Consider the following 16288-nt stretch of genomic DNA (forward strand, 5'->3'; position numbering starts at 1 on the left):
AACTATTTGTTCTTATTGACAAAAGCTTATATGAACCAAGCCCGTCAAAAACCTCACTCCATAACATACTCGAGGTAGTATTGTCATCAATCACCAAAAAGGGGGAGATTGAAAGCATCTAGGCCCCTAGTTGGATTTCGGTGATTAATGTCAATACAAGATTACTATGACTAACGTGTGTTTTGCAGAGGCAATTAAGTTAGGTCATGGTAATGGAGATCGATTGGGCAATCGAGGTTGTCATGCCCCTACGATGGAAATCGTTTCGGTTTTCAAAGGATGGACGACAAGGTTAAGGATAACTAGTTCTAAGTGTCGATTGGAGTTGGAGAGACACTTAGAGTAGTTTAGGACTTTGTTTTTCCTTTGGCCGTACTATGAAGGGGGGTATGAACGAGTAGCTTGACCTAGTTGAGTCTAGTGAGTTAGGTGTGGTGCACACTTGTTAAAACTAGCTCTAGGTAGCTCCTATGAATGCCTAAGATCCTTTGGAGCAAACTTCATTCACATATGTTCGAAAGTTGAAAGTGAATGGAGGGTCAAACACTGACCGGACGCTGGCTCCGGTGCGACCGGACGCTGGCCGCAGGGTCCGGTCAGTTCGTTTGACTGAGGTGGTTAAGTCTGTTGTGACCGGACGCTGGAGGGTCGTGTGACCGGACGCTGAGAGCTAGCGTCCGGTCGACTCCAGTAAGGGTCCAGACTTGGAAAAGTGTGACCGGACGCGTCCGGTCAGTGCGACCGGACCCTGAGGGTTCAGCGTCCGGTCGAGTCCAGTAAGGTTCCAGTAAGGGTTTTATGCGACCGGACGCGTCCGGTCAGTGCTGACCGGACCCTGCCAGCGTCCGGTCGACTCTTTAAATACTGGTTCGCGGGTAGAACTGACCGGAGCGTCCGGTCATCACGACCGGAGCGTCCGGTCACCCCGCAGAAGCTCATAACGGATAGTTTTTCAGGCTGCCTTATAAATAGAAGCTCCACTCGTGAGTGGAGTGACTTTTGCTCATTCCAACAGCTGAGAAACACGTTTGTGAGTGCCAAGAAGAGCAAGGTCCTAGTGAGGTGTTTGTGATTTGAGAATCCAAGAGAGTAGCCTCACTAGCAAATCAAGAGTAGCAAAGTGTGCATCCATCGTCTCATTAGGCTTCGCGTGGTCAAGTGAGAGTTCGTGCTTGTTACTCTTGGTGATCGCCATCACCTAGACGGCTTGGTGGTGATTGGGAGTTTGGTGTTCACCCGGCGGAGCTTGTGGGTGACCCAACTCAAGTTGTGAGCGGCTTTGGGTGATTCGCCGCGACGGAGTGTCGAAGAATCAACCCGTAAAGAGCACTTGATCCTTGCGCGGATCAAGGGGGAGCTACACCCTTGCGCGGGTGCTCCAACGAGGACTAGTGGAGAGTGGCGACTCTTCGATACCTCGGCAAAACATCGCCGCATTCCTTTCTCTCCCTATTTACTTTGAGCACCTACTTTGAGTATTTACTTTGAGCAATTCAATACTTGTTTTACATCCATAGAATTGCTTGCTAGAGTAAGGTTGAAATATAGGTTGTGAGTTCGTTGTGCATTAGTTTGATAGAAACACTTTTCTAGGCACAAGGGGTTAATTGGGCTATCCGTAGGATTTGTTTATTGCAAGAGAATTTCGAATTAGCCCAATTCACCCCCCCTCTTGGGCATCTTGATCCTTTCAGTGGCCTCACTTGAGTGCGCCTTACCGTTGCAAGCCTCACTACCCTCTGCTTGGCTAGTCTTCTCAATGATGACGGATCGCTAGTCAGATGGCGTTGTTCCTATGCCTGGTCTAGCCTAAATATGGTCTCATTTGCAATGTTTGCCTGTTGTTTCAGCATGCCCACCTGTTTTTTACTCCAAACCTTTAACACTAGGGCTGTTCTCCATAGTTTTATATGTAGCATTCTGATCTTATCGTTTGAGTGAACCTGTCATGTCCAAGCTTGTGGAACGACTTCTTTGAAGCCAGGCATCTTTGTCCAGAAGGATTCAAATCTGAATCCTTTGTTTATATGTTAAAAGAGTGAGCAAGTGTTTCGCATTCGGTAGTGATCAAACATGAAGGTGCTGACTGCCTGAACAAAACAATCTGTGTTTGCCAACACCCAATCTTTGGTGCAGAAGATGTGGTCTATCTTGGTCATGATTGGATTCCCCGTCTCGTTTGTCCCGGTAAATCACCATCCATGGAGGTGAAGCTCCTTGAGCTCAAGGTCATCCAGCACTATTTGAAGCGGCTCATCAAGGTGCGGTTGACAATTGTGTCATTCTTGTCCCTGGCTCTGTAGATTAAATTGAAATCTCTGAGTAGCAGCCATTTTGGTTGCGTTGTAGGTCTGAGCACCATTTAATCTCGTCAACATCATTTTTTCTGCATCTCCTTGGGGTCCGTAGACTCATTTAAGGGTCCAGATTCTACAGTCTGATTTATTCTTGATTTTGACTGAGATCGAGTGTTGTGTAATCTCCATTTCCTGCAGGAGGAAGAAATCCACCGAGGACACAGTTATGCCCCCTCTTGTATGATCAGCAGGGAGGGCTGCGTATTCTCCCACAAACTGAGGCCCAATTGTTTCTGTGATGAAGTGATCATCTACTCCGTCAACCTTAGCCTCCTGCAGACATACTAATTGTTGTCCTGTGATCTCTCACCATCTCTCAGACCACTTGTCTTCTTGCCAGTTCAGATTTACTAGCCGGAACCCCGCAGGTCACGACAAAGCAAGCTTTGCTAATTAGGATACATAGGCTAACAATAATTTGATTGAAATGACAACAGTGATGTCCAAAAGATATTTATAAAAGCAAGAATGGTCATTACACAATGAAACATGAGCCACCTGCAGTTCATGAAGTGGCATAGTTTAGGCAAAAATAAATAATTGGAGGGCCTAACACCCATGTTGATGAGATTAGTCACCACATCAAAAGTGACATCTGGCTAGCTTCACACTGACCATGTGTTAGAATAGAGAAGCAGAACCACGGATGGACTGATAACATTTGGTGTTGTAGAAAAACAATTGAGTGCCTATTGAGCAATACATATCGCAGTCAAGCTCAGTGTTAGGTGATGAATGCAAGCAATAGGTAGAAACTTTGTAGGTTTCTTAGGTTACCTTGATGGAGGAAAGGGCAAGATGCCATTTGTGGACAACCTGGTGGGCAGCAACATGGATAGCAGCAAGAACAGGATGGTTATTAGCTGTTGCAGGTTGTTGTAGGGTAGCACCGACTCTCAGAAACTATGGACCTAAACATCCAAGAACCTGCAGATGGCATATCTGTACCGCAAAGAGTTTCATATCAAGGAGAGCTGGTACATATAAATCTGCAAAAGTTTTCATATTGCAAGATGGCATAACACATGGTACATTGCATAGCAAAACAGAACGTAACTCTTTGGAGACTGCTGGAGCATACTCCCTGATGCTCGAAATGCTTGTATGAGGTGGCCACTCACTGATACAACATTCATCCTCGCTGAAAGGAGAAAACACATGTAAAGCAGCAAAATAGAGCAAGGTGGATAACGAAAAAAAGTTGAATGTGAAGCATACCTTTTTGAGCTTCATGATTCACTTCCTGACAGTTGAATATAATATCAAATTAGAACTCGTTAGCACTGGTATGTAAAAAACATTGGCTTCCTAACATGGTACCACAACTATTACTATACATGGAATCTCAGATACTAGCTTTGAGCCTACAGTCAGTAATCAGTGGCCCTTGCGTACTACTTTTTTTTTTTTTTGAAACAAACTGTATCTTTATGCATATAAGGTCGGTCAGTACATTCCATAATGCAAAAGGGTTACTGAAATCAACTAAGATCAGAGTAAACCTATATTTCCAAATTTAGAGGAATAAGTAGTAAATTTTCGCATCAAGGCATTTTTAGTAAGGCTATGCCATTTTGTATTGAGTTTTTCCTGAACAGTGGCTTCATATTAACATAATATGAAATTGATTCAATAAGCAAGGTTAGGAGTTTCTTAACATGAATTTGTATGGTACAAAAAGGTGGAGGCACGAAAATCATGTAGCATCATTTCATTACGATTAGTAAACAGAACAACGAAGCTGGAGTACATTGATTTAAACATGAGTTCTTACATTCCATAATATGCTATTAAGCTTCTCAATAGATCTATCCAGCAGATCATACTGTTGTCAAATATTAGCAGTAGCAGTTCCAACATGAGTTTGGTAGCCTGAGAAAAATCGAAAGCATATGGAGCAAAGTAATGCGGAAATTGTGTGAAATCTAAATGAGCACAACATTTTTGGATATCTGCATCTTTCATTGACATGGAAACGGGGGGTAGATTGAAAAAACTAACTGTAGGTACCTAGAAATTTGTTTCCCAATTGAAGAGCATATAGTGATGCTTGTGGCTGACGGGTTATACACTCACATGTAGTCATTAATGAAGTTTGCATCCGATTAGCCTGAGTAAAAACAAAAAAATAGGAGTTACTATAGGTTTACCTTTGAAACAGGTGGCAAAAGAATTCCACTGATAAGGAAGTTTCTAATCTGTGTTCCAATCACCCACGAACTGCACCTGTGACGTAAGAGTTGTTCTTGTATCATCAGCGAGAGTTTAGTTTGCTGTCGATGCAGCCAATAATAGATAGATTTCTGTTGGCCAATAAGCTGTATTCCCTCGTCGCTGTACCTACTTTTTTTCCAGCGACTGCTACTGATTCCTTTATTTCCCATGTAACCTTTACCTCTATCTGGAGAAGATCCATTACATAGCTCTTATTCCGGCATGATGAAATCGATACCAACATGAAAGAGCGGATAAGGCTAAAAACAGAAAAAGCAGGGCTTAGGGGGAGGAATCCATTTATTATTTATGTATTAGCCTTAGCCTAGGCCCAACTTTTCACGGGGCCGCGTGTCTAAAATACATCAGCAGAAATTTAAAAATTGGTAATTAAATAAAATCATCGGTATAAATGATTCAAATCAGTTCCAATATGATGCAGAGCACTAAAGGTGACAGGTTTGGTCACATTGCAAAGGAAGTTCCAAGGTCTGTACCTGACATTGTAGCTGCGCCCTCAGAATGTGGAGCAACCCCAACCGCATCATGCCTAGCAAGCGCGGAGCAAGTCTTCATGGCGGCCATATCTGCCCGGCGTAGTAGCGAAGTCGAGTGTCATGGCAGCAAGCTGCAAGGCAAAGAAAAGCAATTCGAACTTCGAAATGAAAAGGCTATGACATTTTGAAATCCAGTAGCAGGCAAACTGAGAAACCAAAACTGTGTCATCGCAGACTAAATCTCATGGGAAACCAGGGAATGGAATAGTCCATCCAAAAAGCAGTGTTCACATCTATATATATGGCATGGCAAACAAAGAAAAGGAACATCAGTTAGACCTGGAGGAAATCTATATGAGGGGCACGCCTGAATAAGTCAAGCGGATGTGCAAGTTTGGCTTAGAAAACATAGAACAATAATCATAACGGCTGAATTGCTAATCTGTGATGAATTTTTGACCTTCCAAGCAATAGAAATTTCGCAGAGCCAAGGTGTATCAATCACTGTAGGTAGGTTCAATTCAGGCTTAAATAAACTAAGCCGTAGCAAACACACCATAAATGAAAGGAAAAGACATTGAACAGGAGAGGCATTGGTACTTCAGAGAGACTGACATAGAATTTCCATTTAATTTCAAAACACCATTCAGTAACGCTATGGCGTTTCCTAATAAGTTTTTGCTGAACAATGGTACGCTGTTAACACTGACATGGAACTGATTGAAGAAACCTAGGCAAAATTAGCAACTTCTAGGTCAAATCTGTACGGGAAAATAAGGCTGAGGCATGAACATGATGGAGCATGTCATTGAAGTGTTAACATTGACATCCTAAGTGAGAAGTAGGTGTAATATTATAATCGATGTAAACATCAGGAATCCCTACCATTCCAGGAGTGCCTTAAATAAGCCTGTCAATGCATCCACTCAGTAGAGCATACTCTTATCTAGATACTACACAGTAGATCTGCAGGTAGTTCCCAAACTAATTTGGTAGACTGGAAAACTGCACCGTCAATGAGTTTTTATTCACCTGCTTATCGGTAAGAGAGGGTGGAGGCAGAGAGAGGGGGTTACCTGAGAAGTGTCTCCTCAGTTCGTCATCCATGTGGGAAGCATCCATTGCTTCGTGGTGGTCGCCTGGCCTCCGTCGCTGCAAGGAAGAGGAGGGAGGAGGGCGGATCCCCGCAGTAAGGAGAGGGATTTCAGGAAGGGGAGCGGGAGAAGGAGAGGCGACCTTGTTGGCTGCAAGTGTACGCCGCCGACCGGAGGCGGCGCGGAGGCAGGTGCGGCGACCAGCGGGGGTGCCGGGCTAGCGCAGTCCGGCGGCGGCGCAGCGGCGCCCTGCGGGCCGGGCCGCGGCCGGCGGATACTGGCGACCCGCACTGGCTGCTTCGACACGGACGGCGGGACGGGGACGGCGCTCGGGAGAGGCCGCGGCAACGGTCGAAGGCGAGGCGGATCATGCGGCGTTGCTGCCCCTAGGGTTTCGACGACGAAGAAGCACCTGGGGGCGGCGGGAGAGCGGGACCTTGTCAGCGGCGCCGCCGGTGGCCAACATGTGGACGCCCTCGGCGCCAACGACGATGTCCTCATCTCCGTCTCTCCGATTAGGGGCGGAGGCGGCGTGAGCTGGTGGCGTGGAATAGGAGCCGCGAGAGCCGTGGAGACGCTTCCGTCGGTTTAGAGGATAAGGGCTGGCTGCGAACGGCTGCGATGGAGGAAGGCAGGAACGAACGGCCAGGAGAGAGCGACTGTAGGTGGAACAGTCAATGAACAGTACGTGCGGGGAAAACTAAAGATTTCATATGATATGATAATATGATGAGGATGATATGATTAGCAATGAATAATGAATAGAAAAGCTATAATACATCCGAGTAAAAAAATATCCCTACCCTACACCCATTTCCCCCCTGTTTAAAAGGAAGTATACTTCTTGGAGTTTTAATTAGAATTGTATATACTATAATAAAGAATATACAAATTTACAATTTCATAGGTAACGTGAACAAGAAATCCAATGTACCATGTTTGGATAGGAAGAAATCTTTGCCCAATTCCTGTTATCTCCAATCGAAGGAAAGGTAGACCTGATCCTCCATCCAACGAGGCTCGGGATGTCCTTGTAACAGCTAATAAGTTTGTCTAGGTGCTACGAAGCACATTTCTCGCGTGTTTAGTTGGAGGGAATTTTGGAATTTGGCTACTGTAGCACTTTCGTATTTATTTGGCAATTAGTGTTCAATCATGGACTAATTAGACTCAAAACGTTCGTCTCGTAATTTCCCACCAAACTATATAATTAATTTTTTTTCGTCTACATTTAATGCTTCATGCACGTATCACAAGATTCGATGTGATGGGTACTGTAGCACTTTTTGGGAAGTTATTTTAGAACTAAACACGGGCTGCTTATGCATGACGAAGAACATGAAAGAAAATGCTTAGTACTAGAAAATCTGGTTTTTCTTCATGCATAAACTGATCATAACTCAGTTGATTGGTTTTTCTTGTGATGAAACATGTCCACAATAAATCTAAACTTTAACTTGTCATAAATGTTAGCATTTTCCTAACTTTATTTCACAAAGAAACAATGTTATTCATTTAGTGGTACGCAGCTTGCTCATAAATATTGAGACACTTGTGGTGACTTATCAATCTGAAGATTTAGCATAGCTAATCAAAGATGCATATAAGGATGAGCGTGCGTACAAATATGTAACTGTATATACGTATATTATGTTCAGGGGAAAAAATCTTATTACGTGACATGATTACAAAAGTTTGATGTATCGTGTATATCTTTCTTTTGAATAATACATTTACAGATTGATGGATTATGTATTCCCTTCTACCGAACAAACTCTTCGCACATCCACTATCAAACCAAAAAAAACTCCTGACACATCTTACTATACTACGCTTCTTATCACACGGGTTACTGAGATCGGTTGCTGCAGGATAGCCGTGCAGTACTAGTCTACACTACTCGAGTGAAAGGTTTCTAATGTCGCGTTGCTGACCAGCAATTCCTTTGGCTAACCGCGAAGGTAGTGGAAGCAAGTCAGCTGGCGCGGCAGCAGAGGATTTGCTATTCAGTTTTGGATTGAACCACCTCCTTAACGTGAGGCCATTGATCCTCATCCTCCCATGAGACTCCTCCCCCTGGTATGAAATTCCTAATCGCCTCAGGAGAGAGCCAACTGCTTGACCAATTCTGCACAATGTAATCCAAATCAATCTCTTCAAAATGCTATCAGGTTATTTAAATGAATAACTGAGATATATTGTTTTCAGTAAAATTCACAGAGTGTTCCCTAAACTTATACGCCAAAGTCATCTAGATCCCAGACTCGAATTTTGATATTTAGGACTTTGAACTTATACACCAGTGTCATCTAGTTATTGGTACAAACGGGCTCTGACTATATGCCACATCAGCACATATAGCAAGTCAAAGCACATTTGGACCAATCCTAACGCCAAAAACAAGTTCATAAGTTTAGGGACAGAGATGACACCACCATACAAGTTTGTAGATCTACATATCAAAGTTTGAGAGTTAGGAACTCAGACGACGCCATCATAAAAACATGGGAGATCAAATATAAAATTCGAGAGTTTGAGACCTGGATGACACCATCATGCAAGTTTAGGAACTGCTTGTGAATTTTACTCTATTGTTTAAAAAAAATTAAACCAGGATTAATTTGCAAAAGTTAAGCCACAAAATATAAATATGTATAGTACAAGTATCCATATAATAATGGATACAATTTCACCTTCCAGCAAGTTTAAGTGTTTTCTCCTTTTCATCAATGTCAACTTGTTTCTTTTCTGTGGGTAACAAGATTGTCACGTTTGGTAACCTTGAACCTGCATCACTAAGAAACATTAGAACAGAAAAACTAATGTAATATCATACATGAGTACAAAATTCTCCATTTTCTTAATGGTGTTATAGCCTGTGAGGAAATCATAGGATAACCATTTAGTTAGTTACAAGAAATCATAGAACCATGCACATGTGACTAAAAACCGTGTCTACTGTGTTCGGATAATTCAATTGACCGAAATAACAGTCAGTAGTTATACTCATAAAAAATATCCAGATTATATTTGTCTGCTCGCCTTATCAGGAAATGGCCAATAATCTATATTTATATAGTTTACAATCTAAACAAAATTCACAGGAGCACAAATAATCCATTGGCCCTCCATATTTATTGTTTCGCACCATTTGTCCAATGTCAGTGGTGCAAAGCATGAATACTTTGTTTTCTTGATTCACTAGAAAATAGTAGCATAAACACACTATTTGATTTTTTTTTTAATAATCTAGCATTCACCTGCAGCCAGTCGATGCTTCAAAGATCTTAATGTTCTAAGAAGAGATACCTGCAAAATAAAAAATATATATACATAAGACATGCTATCAGCTGCATAAACTGCCTCAACCCCAGCAACAACACAAGTCCATACCACATACTCAAAACTGGAAAAAACAAACACTTGTACTTCTGTCCTCTACGTGATTGGTCCAGAAACTTTAGCCAAATGTCCATGCCATCAGCAGCAACAGATCCATAATTTTAATACAGGGGCTTGCTTTTATATTTTAGATTCCTGAATATCACTGTTTTTATAAACTCTTGATGAGAAAATTCTGAAATAAATAACATGAAAAATACCAGATTGTTGTGAAAGACGACTCGCAGGAGGCCATAGGAAATCACGGTTAGATTAAAGCAACTTGTGTTGATCTAATGGCTACAAACTTTTGATGACGTGGCTAGAAGAGGGGTCTAGGCAACGGGCATGACCAGTACAGCAGAAATCACCACAAAGAAAAATCTAAAAGTGAACCTACAGTAAGCTAACATCTAAGGAGCTGTTTGAGAACACTCCCAGCTCTCAATTTGTATTGAAAATTACTCCTAGGCAGCAAAACGAGTAAAGCACAACTAGATTCTGGTTGGGATGTGACATGAATTGCTTCTCCATTTACACTGCGAGCTAAGGGGTGAAAGCGGTACGAGAAAATCTGATACCGTTTTCTAGTATTATGATACCATTTACTGACCGTTTCTGTTTTTATCAAAAGATGAAAGTTGACATTTTTTTTTAACTCCGTCTATGTTGTCTCAACATAGCAGGTCCCAAGCCCTGGTAAAGGAGGAGGGTTGTGTTAGGCGTGGCGAGCCAACGTTAAATCTAGCCATTCTAATGGAGATGAAACCCGAAAGAAAATCGTTGGGGCGTAACCCTCTTAGCGACGCGCCATATCGGAACCCGGGTATGGTGTTAAATGAGCAAGGGCCGGGTCGTCACCCCCGTGACACGCCGTGTCGCGATCTGGGCACGGTGTCAAGTGATCAAGGATCGGGTCGTCACATCCTTAGTGGCGCGCTACATCGGCGCCCGGGTGTAGTGAAAAATGAGCAAGGGTCTTCACATCTGATTCGACGAGTGCGAAGGGTAAGGAAGCTAGTCGAACCAACTAGGATCCGTTTAGGCAGTTAGAATGTAGGGTCGCTTACAGGTAAGTTAAGAGAATTAGTTGATACCGCGACTAGGAGGCGTGTAAATATATTATGCATTCAAGAGACTAAATGGAAGGGTTAGAAGGCGAAGGAGGTGGACAATACATGTTTCAATCTTTGGTATACAGGTACAGTTGCGAATAGAAATGGAGTAGGAGTTTTGATTGATAAGAGCCTTAAGAATAGTGTGGTGGGAGTGAGAAGGCAAGAAGATAGTATTATCTTAGTCAAGCTGTGGCCTCACTTGAGTGCGCCTTACCGTTGCAAGCCTCACTACCCTCTGCTTGGCTAGTCTTCTCAATGATGACGGATCGCTAGTCAGATGGCGTTGTTCCTATGCCTGGTCTAGCCTAAATATGGTCTCATTTGCAATGTTTGCCTGTTGTTTCAGCATGCCCACCTGTTTTTTACTCCAAACCTTTAACACTAGGGCTGTTCTCCATAGTTTTATATGTAGCATTCTGATCTTATCGTTTGAGTGAACCTGTCATGTCCAAGCTTGTGGAACGACTTCTTTGAAGCCAGGCATCTTTGTCCAGAAGGATTCAAATCTGAATCCTTTGTTTATATGTTAAAAGAGTGAGCAAGTGTTTCGCATTCGGTAGTGATCAAACATGAAGGTGCTGACTGCCTGAACAAAACAATCTGTGTTTGCCAACACCCAATCTTTGGTGCAGAAGATGTGGTCTATCTTGGTCATGATTGGATTCCCCGTCTCGTTTGTCCCGGTAAATCACCATCCATGGAGGTGAAGCTCCTTGAGCTCAAGGTCATCCAGCACTATTTGAAGCGGCTCATCAAGGTGCGGTTGACAATTGTGTCATTCTTGTCCCTGGCTCTGTAGATTAAATTGAAATCTCTGAGTAGCAGCCATTTTGGTTGCGTTGTAGGTCTGAGCACCATTTAATCTCGTCAACATCATTTTTTCTGCATCTCCTTGGGGTCCGTAGACTCATTTAAGGGTCCAGATTCTACAGTCTGATTTATTCTTGATTTTGACTGAGATCGAGTGTTGTGTAATCTCCATTTCCTGCAGGAGGAAGAAATCCACCGAGGACACAGTTATGCCCCCTCTTGTATGATCAGCAGGGAGGGCTGCGTATTCTCCCACAAACTGAGGCCCAATTGTTTCTGTGATGAAGTGATCATCTACTCCGTCAACCTTAGCCTCCTGCAGACATACTAATTGTTGTCCTGTGATCTCTCACCATCTCTCAGACCACTTGTCTTCTTGCCAGTTCAGATTTACTAGCCGGAACCCCGCAGGTCACGACAAAGCAAGCTTTGCTAATTAGGATACATAGGCTAACAATAATTTGATTGAAATGACAACAGTGATGTCCAAAAGATATTTATAAAAGCAAGAATGGTCATTACACAATGAAACATGAGCCACCTGCAGTTCATGAAGTGGCATAGTTTAGGCAAAAATAAATAATTGGAGGGCCTAACACCCATGTTGATGAGATTAGTCACCACATCAAAAGTGACATCTGGCTAGCTTCACACTGACCATGTGTTAGAATAGAGAAGCAGAACCACGGATGGACTGATAACATTTGGTGTTGTAGAAAAACAATTGAGTGCCTATTGAGCAATACATATCGCAGTCAAGCTCAGTGTTAGGTGATGAATGCAAGCAATAGGTAGAAACTTTGTAGGTTTCTTAGGTTACCTTGATGGAGGAAAGGGCAAGATGCCATTTGTGGACAACCTGGTGGGCAGCAACATGGATAGCAGCAAGAACAGGATGGTTATTAGCTGTTGCAGGTTGTTGTAGGGTAGCACCGACTCTCAGAAACTATGGACCTAAACATCCAAGAACCTGCAGATGGCATATCTGTACCGCAAAGAGTTTCATATCAAGGAGAGCTGGTACATATAAATCTGCAAAAGTTTTCATATTGCAAGATGGCATAACACATGGTACATTGCATAGCAAAACAGAACGTAACTCTTTGGAGACTGCTGGAGCATACTCCCTGATGCTCGAAATGCTTGTATGAGGTGGCCACTCACTGATACAACATTCATCCTCGCTGAAAGGAGAAAACACATGTAAAGCAGCAAAATAGAGCAAGGTGGATAACGAAAAAAAGTTGAATGTGAAGCATACCTTTTTGAGCTTCATGATTCACTTCCTGACAGTTGAATATAATATCAAATTAGAACTCGTTAGCACTGGTATGTAAAAAACATTGGCTTCCTAACATGGTACCACAACTATTACTATACATGGAATCTCAGATACTAGCTTTGAGCCTACAGTCAGTAATCAGTGGCCCTTGCGTACTACTTTTTTTTTTTTTTGAAACAAACTGTATCTTTATGCATATAAGGTCGGTCAGTACATTCCATAATGCAAAAGGGTTACTGAAATCAACTAAGATCAGAGTAAACCTATATTTCCAAATTTAGAGGAATAAGTAGTAAATTTTCGCATCAAGGCATTTTTAGTAAGGCTATGCCATTTTGTATTGAGTTTTTCCTGAACAGTGGCTTCATATTAACATAATATGAAATTGATTCAATAAGCAAGGTTAGGAGTTTCTTAACATGAATTTGTATGGTACAAAAAGGTGGAGGCACGAAAATCATGTAGCATCATTTCATTACGATTAGTAAACAGAACAACGAAGCTGGAGTACATTGATTTAAACATGAGTTCTTACATTCCATAATATGCTATTAAGCTTCTCAATAGATCTATCCAGCAGATCATACTGTTGTCAAATATTAGCAGTAGCAGTTCCAACATGAGTTTGGTAGCCTGAGAAAAATCGAAAGCATATGGAGCAAAGTAATGCGGAAATTGTGTGAAATCTAAATGAGCACAACATTTTTGGATATCTGCATCTTTCATTGACATGGAAACGGGGGGTAGATTGAAAAAACTAACTGTAGGTACCTAGAAATTTGTTTCCCAATTGAAGAGCATATAGTGATGCTTGTGGCTGACGGGTTATACACTCACATGTAGTCATTAATGAAGTTTGCATCCGATTAGCCTGAGTAAAAACAAAAAAATAGGAGTTACTATAGGTTTACCTTTGAAACAGGTGGCAAAAGAATTCCACTGATAAGGAAGTTTCTAATCTGTGTTCCAATCACCCACGAACTGCACCTGTGACGTAAGAGTTGTTCTTGTATCATCAGCGAGAGTTTAGTTTGCTGTCGATGCAGCCAATAATAGATAGATTTCTGTTGGCCAATAAGCTGTATTCCCTCGTCGCTGTACCTACTTTTTTTCCAGCGACTGCTACTGATTCCTTTATTTCCCATGTAACCTTTACCTCTATCTGGAGAAGATCCATTACATAGCTCTTATTCCGGCATGATGAAATCGATACCAACATGAAAGAGCGGATAAGGCTAAAAACAGAAAAAGCAGGGCTTAGGGGGAGGAATCCATTTATTATTTATGTATTAGCCTTAGCCTAGGCCCAACTTTTCACGGGGCCGCGTGTCTAAAATACATCAGCAGAAATTTAAAAATTGGTAATTAAATAAAATCATCGGTATAAATGATTCAAATCAGTTCCAATATGATGCAGAGCACTAAAGGTGACAGGTTTGGTCACATTGCAAAGGAAGTTCCAAGGTCTGTACCTGACATTGTAGCTGCGCCCTCAGAATGTGGAGCAACCCCAACCGCATCATGCCTAGCAAGCGCGGAGCAAGTCTTCATGGCGGCCATATCTGCCCGGCGTAGTAGCGAAGTCGAGTGTCATGGCAGCAAGCTGCAAGGCAAAGAAAAGCAATTCGAACTTCGAAATGAAAAGGCTATGACATTTTGAAATCCAGTAGCAGGCAAACTGAGAAACCAAAACTGTGTCATCGCAGACTAAATCTCATGGGAAACCAGGGAATGGAATAGTCCATCCAAAAAGCAGTGTTCACATCTATATATATGGCATGGCAAACAAAGAAAAGGAACATCAGTTAGACCTGGAGGAAATCTATATGAGGGGCACGCCTGAATAAGTCAAGCGGATGTGCAAGTTTGGCTTAGAAAACATAGAACAATAATCATAACGGCTGAATTGCTAATCTGTGATGAATTTTTGACCTTCCAAGCAATAGAAATTTCGCAGAGCCAAGGTGTATCAATCACTGTAGGTAGGTTCAATTCAGGCTTAAATAAACTAAGCCGTAGCAAACACACCATAAATGAAAGGAAAAGACATTGAACAGGAGAGGCATTGGTACTTCAGAGAGACTGACATAGAATTTCCATTTAATTTCAAAACACCATTCAGTAACGCTATGGCGTTTCCTAATAAGTTTTTGCTGAACAATGGTACGCTGTTAACACTGACATGGAACTGATTGAAGAAACCTAGGCAAAATTAGCAACTTCTAGGTCAAATCTGTACGGGAAAATAAGGCTGAGGCATGAACATGATGGAGCATGTCATTGAAGTGTTAACATTGACATCCTAAGTGAGAAGTAGGTGTAATATTATAATCGATGTAAACATCAGGAATCCCTACCATTCCAGGAGTGCCTTAAATAAGCCTGTCAATGCATCCACTCAGTAGAGCATACTCTTATCTAGATACTACACAGTAGATCTGCAGGTAGTTCCCAAACTAATTTGGTAGACTGGAAAACTGCACCGTCAATGAGTTTTTATTCACCTGCTTATCGGTAAGAGAGGGTGGAGGCAGAGAGAGGGGGTTACCTGAGAAGTGTCTCCTCAGTTCGTCATCCATGTGGGAAGCATCCATTGCTTCGTGGTGGTCGCCTGGCCTCCGTCGCTGCAAGGAAGAGGAGGGAGGAGGGCGGATCCCCGCAGTAAGGAGAGGGATTTCAGGAAGGGGAGCGGGAGAAGGAGAGGCGACCTTGTTGGCTGCAAGTGTACGCCGCCGACCGGAGGCGGCGCGGAGGCAGGTGCGGCGACCAGCGGGGGTGCCGGGCTAGCGCAGTCCGGCGGCGGCGCAGCGGCGCCCTGCGGGCCGGGCCGCGGCCGGCGGATACTGGCGACCCGCACTGGCTGCTTCGACACGGACGGCGGGACGGGGACGGCGCTCGGGAGAGGCCGCGGCAACGGTCGAAGGCGAGGCGGATCATGCGGCGTTGCTGCCCCTAGGGTTTCGACGACGAAGAAGCACCTGGGGGCGGCGGGAGAGCGGGACCTTGTCAGCGGCGCCGCCGGTGGCCAACATGTGGACGCCCTCGGCGCCAACGACGATGTCCTCATCTCCGTCTCTCCGATTAGGGGCGGAGGCGGCGTGAGCTGGTGGCGTGGAATAGGAGCCGCGAGAGCCGTGGAGACGCTTCCGTCGGTTTAGAGGATAAGGGCTGGCTGCGAACGGCTGCGATGGAGGAAGGCAGGAACGAACGGCCAGGAGAGAGCGACTGTAGGTGGAACAGTCAATGAACAGTACGTGCGGGGAAAACTAAAGATTTCATATGATATGATAATATGATGAGGATGATATGATTAGCAATGAATAATGAATAGAAAAGCTATAATACATCCGAGTAAAAAAATATCCCTACCCTACACCCATTTCCCCCCTGTTTAAAAGGAAGTATACTTCTTGGAGTTTTAATTAGAATTGTATATACTATAATAAAGAATATACAAATTTACAATTTCATAGGTAACGTGAACAAGAAATCCAATGTACCATGTTTGGATAGGAAGAAATCTTTGCCCAATTCC

The 16288-nt window shown here is 43.1% G+C and overlaps 3 long non-coding RNA genes across 11 annotated transcripts; all 3 read right to left on the bottom strand.

Annotated features, from left to right (window-relative positions):
• Window positions 1-2797: 2797 nt before the first annotated feature.
• On the bottom strand, window positions 2798-7111 carry LOC136538141 (uncharacterized). Of its 5 annotated transcripts, none has more exons than XR_010779214.1 (9): window positions 7097-7111; window positions 6305-6821; window positions 6145-6220; window positions 5069-5199; window positions 4368-4467; window positions 3576-3600; window positions 3415-3498; window positions 3135-3299; window positions 2798-3046 (listed from the first exon to the last, which is right to left on the bottom strand). It is a non-coding gene; the product is annotated as an uncharacterized lncRNA (long non-coding RNA). The 5 variants fall into 5 exon arrangements; XR_010779221.1 differs by adding an exon at window positions 4132-4229 and having other exon boundaries at window positions 6145-6821; XR_010779215.1 differs by adding an exon at window positions 4584-4758 and having other exon boundaries at window positions 6145-6821.
• A 689-nt stretch (window positions 7112-7800) lies between these two features.
• Window positions 7801-9965, bottom strand: LOC136490190 (uncharacterized). Its single transcript, XR_010767544.1, has 4 exons — window positions 9556-9965; window positions 9423-9471; window positions 8856-8949; window positions 7801-8290 (listed from the first exon to the last, which is right to left on the bottom strand). It is a non-coding gene; the product is annotated as an uncharacterized lncRNA (long non-coding RNA).
• Window positions 9966-11954: 1989 nt separating this feature from the next.
• LOC136538159 (uncharacterized) lies at window positions 11955-16268 on the bottom strand. 5 transcript variants are annotated; one of them, XR_010779223.1, is made up of 9 exons: window positions 16254-16268; window positions 15462-15978; window positions 15302-15377; window positions 14226-14356; window positions 13525-13624; window positions 12733-12757; window positions 12572-12655; window positions 12292-12456; window positions 11955-12203 (listed from the first exon to the last, which is right to left on the bottom strand). It is a non-coding gene; the product is annotated as an uncharacterized lncRNA (long non-coding RNA). The 5 variants fall into 5 exon arrangements; XR_010779226.1 differs by adding an exon at window positions 13289-13386 and having other exon boundaries at window positions 15302-15978; XR_010779224.1 differs by adding an exon at window positions 13741-13915 and having other exon boundaries at window positions 15302-15978.
• Window positions 16269-16288: the final 20 nt, after the last annotated feature.

The sequence above is a fragment of the Miscanthus floridulus genome, chromosome 1 (genome assembly GCF_019320115.1).
Source record: "Miscanthus floridulus cultivar M001 chromosome 1, ASM1932011v1, whole genome shotgun sequence".
NCBI classification, from domain to species: domain Eukaryota; kingdom Viridiplantae; phylum Streptophyta; class Magnoliopsida; order Poales; family Poaceae; genus Miscanthus; species Miscanthus floridulus.